Below are 7,460 nucleotides of genomic sequence, written 5' to 3' on the forward strand. Positions count from 1 at the left end.
AGATGGAGAAACTAGACTCTGCAGAAGGAAGAAAGCCTGTGCATTTCTCCCATTATCAGTGACTGTGGCTTGTTTCTTAGGTCTGCAAACCCATTTGCTTCCTTCTGTGACTATTAATATTACCAATTGAGGTACCAAGAATCATGAGACAGGCAATAGAACAACTGAAATTCTTTCAACTCCTAGTATGTTGGGCATTACACTGAGGGAAAAAGAAAATATGCTACACAGCACAGCCCATCTGGGGCCACTGCACAGCTTATATGGGGAGAAACAAACAAAAACCCTTCCTAGGCTGCTGAAATATTATTGTTCAGAGTTTGATACAGCCATGCTGTAATCATTTGAATAGCAACCCTTCATTTAGCCCACACACTTTTACTATGAGTAGCTGGGTCAGCCCTTGACTCTCTGTGACTTCAGATGTAAATGGAAACTTGGGTATTACAAGCCTGAACCATTCTAATGGAAAGCACTTGCTCTTCCTGTGAATCCAGCTGGGAAACCGCCTCCAGCCTCAGAACTCACTGCACAGTAATCCAGTGGGACCTTGGGTTGTTTATACAATTTCCTTCACAGTTTTAACTAAATAATTTCACATATCTGGGCTTTAGTTTCCTCATCAGTGATTCATCACAAATACTCTTTTAAGCCTGTTTCATAACATATTATAAAAATGATGTTTAAGAACTTGTCAAAATTACCTTGTTGGCATCAAGCATATTTAAATGGAAGCCTCAGGTCACAGTGCATAAATATATATAATCTGGGTTTTTTTTTATCATTTTTAAGATTAGACTCTATCAAATTAAATGTACAACAGGCCCCCTATTTCAGACCATAGCAAATTGCTGGGGAAAAGCAGAACTCCTGAAAGGTAAATACTACTATGTCAATATTTTATCTTTCTTTTATCTTTTCTAATGGCATTTGTATAAGATGTTCTTCATAAAATATGACTTGTTTTCCAAAATGCTTACTGCTTATTTGCAAAAGAAGTTTAAGGAAAGGAAAGAGATAAAAAGGAAATGGAAAAATAGTGATTTCTGGGGGTTACTGAACTGTACACAGATTTCTAAAAATATTGTAGCCCATATATGTATGTTTAAACATGGGATCCTGAAGGTGTTAAGCATTTTTTTCTAAATGTTCATCTCTAAATGTTATGTCTATGTCTTCTCATAATATGAACTGTGGTGTTTTCTAAGGTTTCTTGCCCTTTGAGCCACAGCATAGGTTCTCAAAATGTGTTTAATGATAAGAATTATCCAGAGGAAACAAAATAAAGGAGTTATGTCCAGAACTTGGACATAGTAACAAAAGTGAATCTGCAAGCGGTCAGGAAAGAAGAGTGAGAACAATAAATAGTGCTGAAACAGCCAGATGCTCACAAAGGGAAAATGCTGTTGAATGAGAGGTATTATATACAAAATAACTTTCACTGTGAATTTCACATCTAGTATTATAGAGCAGACCTTCAACAAGTGTGGACCATGGGCCATTTGCATCCAAGTCACCAGAATTACAGAGAGATTCCTGAGTCCACCTTACACTAACTGATTCTCTAGGAATGAAAGCTAGGCATCTATGTTTTTATCAAACTCCCCTAGATGATTTTGCATTCACTAAAACTTGAAATTCATTGACAAAAAAATGTTTTTACACTTGGAGTAAAAGATTTGAATACCAGCTCTGATAGTTATGGGCAAATTAAGTAATCCATCTATATTTCATTTTCTAGTCATAATGATTAAATGATATATTGTATAGACAGTAATTAGCATAGTCCTAGTTTATAGTAGATACTATAATATAGTGTTAGAATTAATCTCCGTTGGAAATAAATGGAGTGTTTTATAAATGTTTTTGCAATGTCAAATTTTACCTTTGCACTGATATTAATGTATTCTTACTGTAGCTAAAGGACAGTGCCCTTGTCAAGTGTATTGGCAGGTAAGTGCAGAGTATATGATCTTGAGGACATGTTTGGACATACAACTTGGAAAGTAACCATTCACACATCCCACCTACAAAATCATTCACCCATTCATAAGGTACAACTTCAGATATGTGCATGTGATGCAGGAAGGGAAATCTGGCCAGTAACTGACCTGAGCTAAATTACCTTGTTAGTGCATAGCATATGAATTCATTTACTAATGAAAGGTTATGATGTTCCAGGAGCACACATGGTGCACATTGAGAATGGAAACAAATGGTCCTTCCCCTTACATAGCACACACTTTATAGCAGCATATCCCCCTCACATTTCCATGCATTTCACAGTATGGCAATTTTTTTTTGTTAATAAATAACTAGGGACCAGCATTATAGCATAACAGGTGAAGCCACTGACTGCAATACAGGCATCTCAGAGGGTGCCAGTTTGAGTCCTGGCTGCTCCACTTCCAATCTGGCTCCCAGCTGATGTGCTTGAGAAAGCAGAGGAAGATGGTCCAAGTCTTTGGGCCATTGCACTCTTGTGTGAGATCCAAATGAAGCTTCTTGTCCCCTGGATTTTGCCTGGCCATTGTGGCCATTTGGGGAATGAACCAGCTTCTCTCTCTCTCTCTCTCTTTCCTTCCTACATTTCTCTCTCTCTCTCTCTCTCACTCGCTCACTCTGCCCTTCAAACAAAGAATAAACAGTTAGAAAACTGGAAAAGCCTGGTTTCATTGGTGGCTACTCTTTCTGAACAGAAGGTACAAGAAAAATACCAAAAAATAAGTACACCCAGCCTCCCCTCTCCTTTCTGTCCTCAAAAGCAAATATTTTTCCTTACAATCTTGAAAACACTGCTTCATTTCCTTCTAGCATACAGCACTGTTGATAATAAGCATCATGCAATGGAGGAAGGAAACTACTCTGGTGGGGCCAAAGCCACCTTAGCAACATCTGAGGTCTGTACATTCCTCCTCTTGCTCTTTGGTACTAAGAGATGAAATGTCAGTACTGAAAAGTGGGGGACAAGCCACAGAAAACAATGGGTAAGGACTAAGGAGTCTCGGCCCAACTGTGTACAGCTAGCCAAAGCCAAGGGCACTTTGATCCAGACAAGACATTTTGCAGACAGCCTATATTAATTCCTATGTTTGCTGTGACAAAGTTCCACAAACCAGCTGGATTACAACCACAGATACTTGTTTTTTCACAACCCTAGAGGATTGAAATCCAATGTCAAAATGTCAGCAGATCCATGCTCCCCAAGAAGACCCTGTTCAATGTCTCCTAAATTCCAAATAATAAATTGGCCCCATTAGTGAAAGTAGCAACTTGTAAGAAGATGACTTTGTTTATTCAAAACTACTGGAGTGTGAAGTGTTTGGTTTCCATCTGATAGTTACCAGCAATCTTTGCCATGCCATGGCTAATGGTTGCATCTCTCCACTACTGCTCCTGTCTCTGTTCCTCTTGTGTTCTCTGCTCTTCTTCTAAGGACAGAAACCTTGGGGTTTTTGGCCTAACATAGTCCAGGATGCCCACCTAAACTTAACTAGTTACAGCTGCTAAGGCCCTAATTCTAAGTAAGGTCACATTCTGAGGATTCAGGTGGACACGAATTTTGGACAATATAATACAGGCTCCTAGAGCATGGCCTTGGGAGAAGATAATGGGAGTAGTTGGAATCCAGGCAGGCAAAAGATGGCAGCAGCAAAGACAAGGACAGAAATAGCCGCATACTTCATACTTCATTAATGAGATCAATTTATTCAATGGGCACAGTAGTCACAGAAGAGGGGGCCTATGGTGCTTTTAGGAGCCAATTTAGAAAGCATTTAGAAAATGTTTTAATCTGTTTCAAAACCTAAAGAATAAAATAGAAAATTCATATTCATATTGAAGCAGTCATAAAACAATTTTCAACATATTTTTATGGAGGAGGGAGCCCTGGAAAATGAACATGCTCAGGGTAACTGGAAAAGTCATCATACAGCCCTGTCCACTAATATTCGTACTTCCTGTCTACTAATGTTTGTACTTGGACTCTGCCTGAGACTTCCTTCCTTTCCTCTATAATGTGTTTCACCTTTAGGACTCAATTTATGAGATATTCCCTTGCAGACATTTTCCTGGAGAACCATCCCCACCTCATCTTTACTTCATGCCTCTACTCCAGGCTGGTTTGTGTGCTCATCTGTAGTACCCTTGTGACTAGCTCTACCTCTCCACCTCTACATTGCTCCACGATTATCTATATCTACACAGCTCCTTAGATCTGAGGGTAAACCTCAGGTGTCACAGTGCAGATGTTGCTGGAGTCCCATCCAGAGCCCCTATGTCATTCTAATGCACTCATCCCCCCAGATGGCATTGGTGTTGCCTGCTATTGGTTCATACATCAAGTATTCCCAGAAAAACTGCCCTTACCTGACAGGAGACACCTTGTCTGTGGAAGCTTGGGTTGACATTAGTTTACACCCATCCCCTGCCAAGGGTGGACCACCACTAATCATTGGCTGACATCAAGGGCATCAGCCAAGCCCTCTTGCATGGTGGGGGCAGTGGGACATGCTACAATCCACTCTCCAAAGTTTTTCTATGAAATCACCATTGCCTATCTTCTACCTGTTCTCTTTCCCTCCTAGCTTTACAGCACTCTCATGCTACGTTGCTTGCCTAAGAATTTCCACTTCAATTTCTGCTTCTGGAGATTGCTAAGAACTTTTAACTTTCAGGACTAGCATTTGCAACTATCAAAATTCAACTTATTGAAGGAATGAAGGAAGAGAGACAGGGAGGGAGGGAGGGAGGTCCAAAGAAAGGAAAGAAGGAGTCAATATTTGACATAGAATGAAGTCTCAGAGACCTATGAAAGCCTTTGCCAGGGCTGAAATGATAAGAAAATAAACTTGAGTCCTAAATACATTAAAGATGTGATCCTAAGAAGAAGCAATAAGGGCATAAAAGCAGGGGCATAAGACTGTGAGCTCGATCACAGAAATTGGAACAGTCTAAGAATTAGACCTAAGGAAAAATACCCAGTATGCCCCCAGCATTGTGTAAGTCACTTTTATGAGCACCACTGGAGAAAGACAATAGTAAATCTCCAAAACTGCCATAAGTTTCCTTAAATTTTCTCATACGTGATTGACTCAAGAGGGGATCAGCCTGGTTTGCAAGCATGAATTTTGAGGTTGGTTCAGATGATTTTGGTGAAAAATGGTTTGTTCACAAAAGGGCTGCCATTGAAGACTTCACACCTTGCTGCTCTTAAGAGCATGATCTTCTGACGCCTATACAAATGACAGATTTCATGCCATAGAATTTCCATAGTAGGCTCCATTCTTTGTAATTTTAGTAGCTCCTCTCAACCTTTTCTGCAGTGTTGGAACTGAGCAGATGTCAGGGGAGGGCTTAACGAAGTGGTGAAGTTTCAGCTGCAAAAGACAATTCCTAGAATAACAATTCTAAAACTGATTTCCCCAACATACATCATATTGGTAGAAGGTTAGTGAATCTTTTTAGGAAAACAAAAAGGAAACAGTGCAACAGAATGAGGCATGAGGCATCCTATGTTTTATTAGATTATGTGAGAGCAAACACTACTGAGACCAATTCTTCCATTGGGTTTGCTATTCCCAAGACAATTTAATTAAATAAGTATTAGTAAAGTGAGGGGCTACTGTTGTGCCACAGCCCATTAAGCTGCTACCTTTGATACCAGCATCTGATATTGGAGTGTGGGTTAGAGTTCTGACTGCTTCACTTCCAATCCAGCTCCCTGCTAATGTGCCTGGGAGAGCAGTGGAGCCCATCACCCATGTTGGAGACCCAGATGCAGTACCAGGCTCTTGGCTTCAGTCTGGCTCAGCCCAGGGCATTATGCTCTTTTAAGGAATGAACCCGTGAATATAAGATCTTTTTTTTCTCTCTCTCTGTCTCTCCCTCTCTGCTTTTCAAATAAATAAATATTTTAAAAAAGAAAAAAGTGAACACTCAGGCCTACAGTACAGAGAACTGCCACCACATGTAGCAACTACTAATTGTATTCTCAAACTAGTGTATGACCACACGCAATAAGATGCTGCAATCCTGCTGGTAGTGGGGACCCCTCTAGTTTCCAGCTATCTCCAAGTGAAATAAAGATACAGAAAGAGAACAGGGATGAGCATTTGTCAAATTGTTAAGATGCTTCCTGGAACACCCACATTCATTCAATATTAAAGAGCTTAGGTAAAAATCTTGGCTCTGCTTACAATTCCAGCTTCCTGCCAATGCATGCCTTGAGAGGCAGCAAGTGATGGCTCAAGAACTTAGGTCCCTGCCACCTGCATGTAGAGACCTGAATTGGGTTTCCGGCTTCTGGTGTTGGCCTGAACCCTCCCATGCTGTTGCAAGATATTGGGGTATGAAACAGTGGATTGGAGTTATCTCCCTGTCTTTCTTTTAATTTTTAATTTTAATTAGTGTTAACATATTCAATGTACTTTGAAGATAGAGCTGCAAGAACACAATGATATTCCCTTTCTCCCTCCTCCCTCTCCATCCTACCCTCCTTTCTTCTTTCTTTTTTTCTTTAGTTTTTCAGATAGCATATTTTAAATTTACATTTTAAAGTTACATTACAGTAAAAAGTCTTAAAACATCACAGAACAAGAGGTTTAATGAGTAAAAAGGAAAAATACCATAGTTTAGTGGCAATATAGAAAACTCTGAATAATAATTGAATGGAAAAATGAATGATCCCACAGATCATTAAATTATAGTAGTATAGCATTCTTGACTATTGGTTTGACAAAGGTATAAAACAAAGTTTTACAAAACTACATGTGTAGCAATACTGATATACACTGATTTTTTTGTTTATTTTTTAATTTTAGCTTCCACATACAAGGGAGAACATTACATATTTCTCTTTCTGGGTTCAGCTTATTTCACTCAACTTTATGTCCTCTAGTTGCATCCATTTTGCAACTAGAGATATGATATATATATATATATATATATATATATACACCACATTTTGTATTTCTACCATATTGTGCATATATACCACATTGTCTTTACTCATGATGCACACCTTGGTTGATTCCGAATTTTGGCTACTGCGAACAGTTCTGCTATTAACAAGAGATGCAGGTATCTCTTTGACACAATTTGTTCAAGACTTTCAGGTATATATCCAGTAGTGGGATTTCTGGATCATACAGCAGATCTATTTATAATTTTTAAGAAATTTCCACACATTTTCCCACAGTGGCTGCAGTAATTTACATTCCTACCAAAAATGTGTAAGTATTCCTCTTTCTCCACACTCTCTCCACAATTTATAACTCTCTGCATTTTTTATTTTAGTCATTCTGATAGGGTGAGGTGATATCTCATTGTGGTTTGGATTTGCATTTTCTTGATGCCTAGTGATAATGTGCATTTTTTCATATATTTATTGGATATTTATATTTCTTCTTTTGAGAACTATTGAAATATTTTGCCCATTTCTCAATTGGATTAGTTGGCTT

This window comes from Lepus europaeus (assembly GCF_033115175.1).
Source record: "Lepus europaeus isolate LE1 chromosome 12 unlocalized genomic scaffold, mLepTim1.pri SUPER_12_unloc_1, whole genome shotgun sequence".
NCBI lineage: Eukaryota > Metazoa > Chordata > Mammalia > Lagomorpha > Leporidae > Lepus > Lepus europaeus.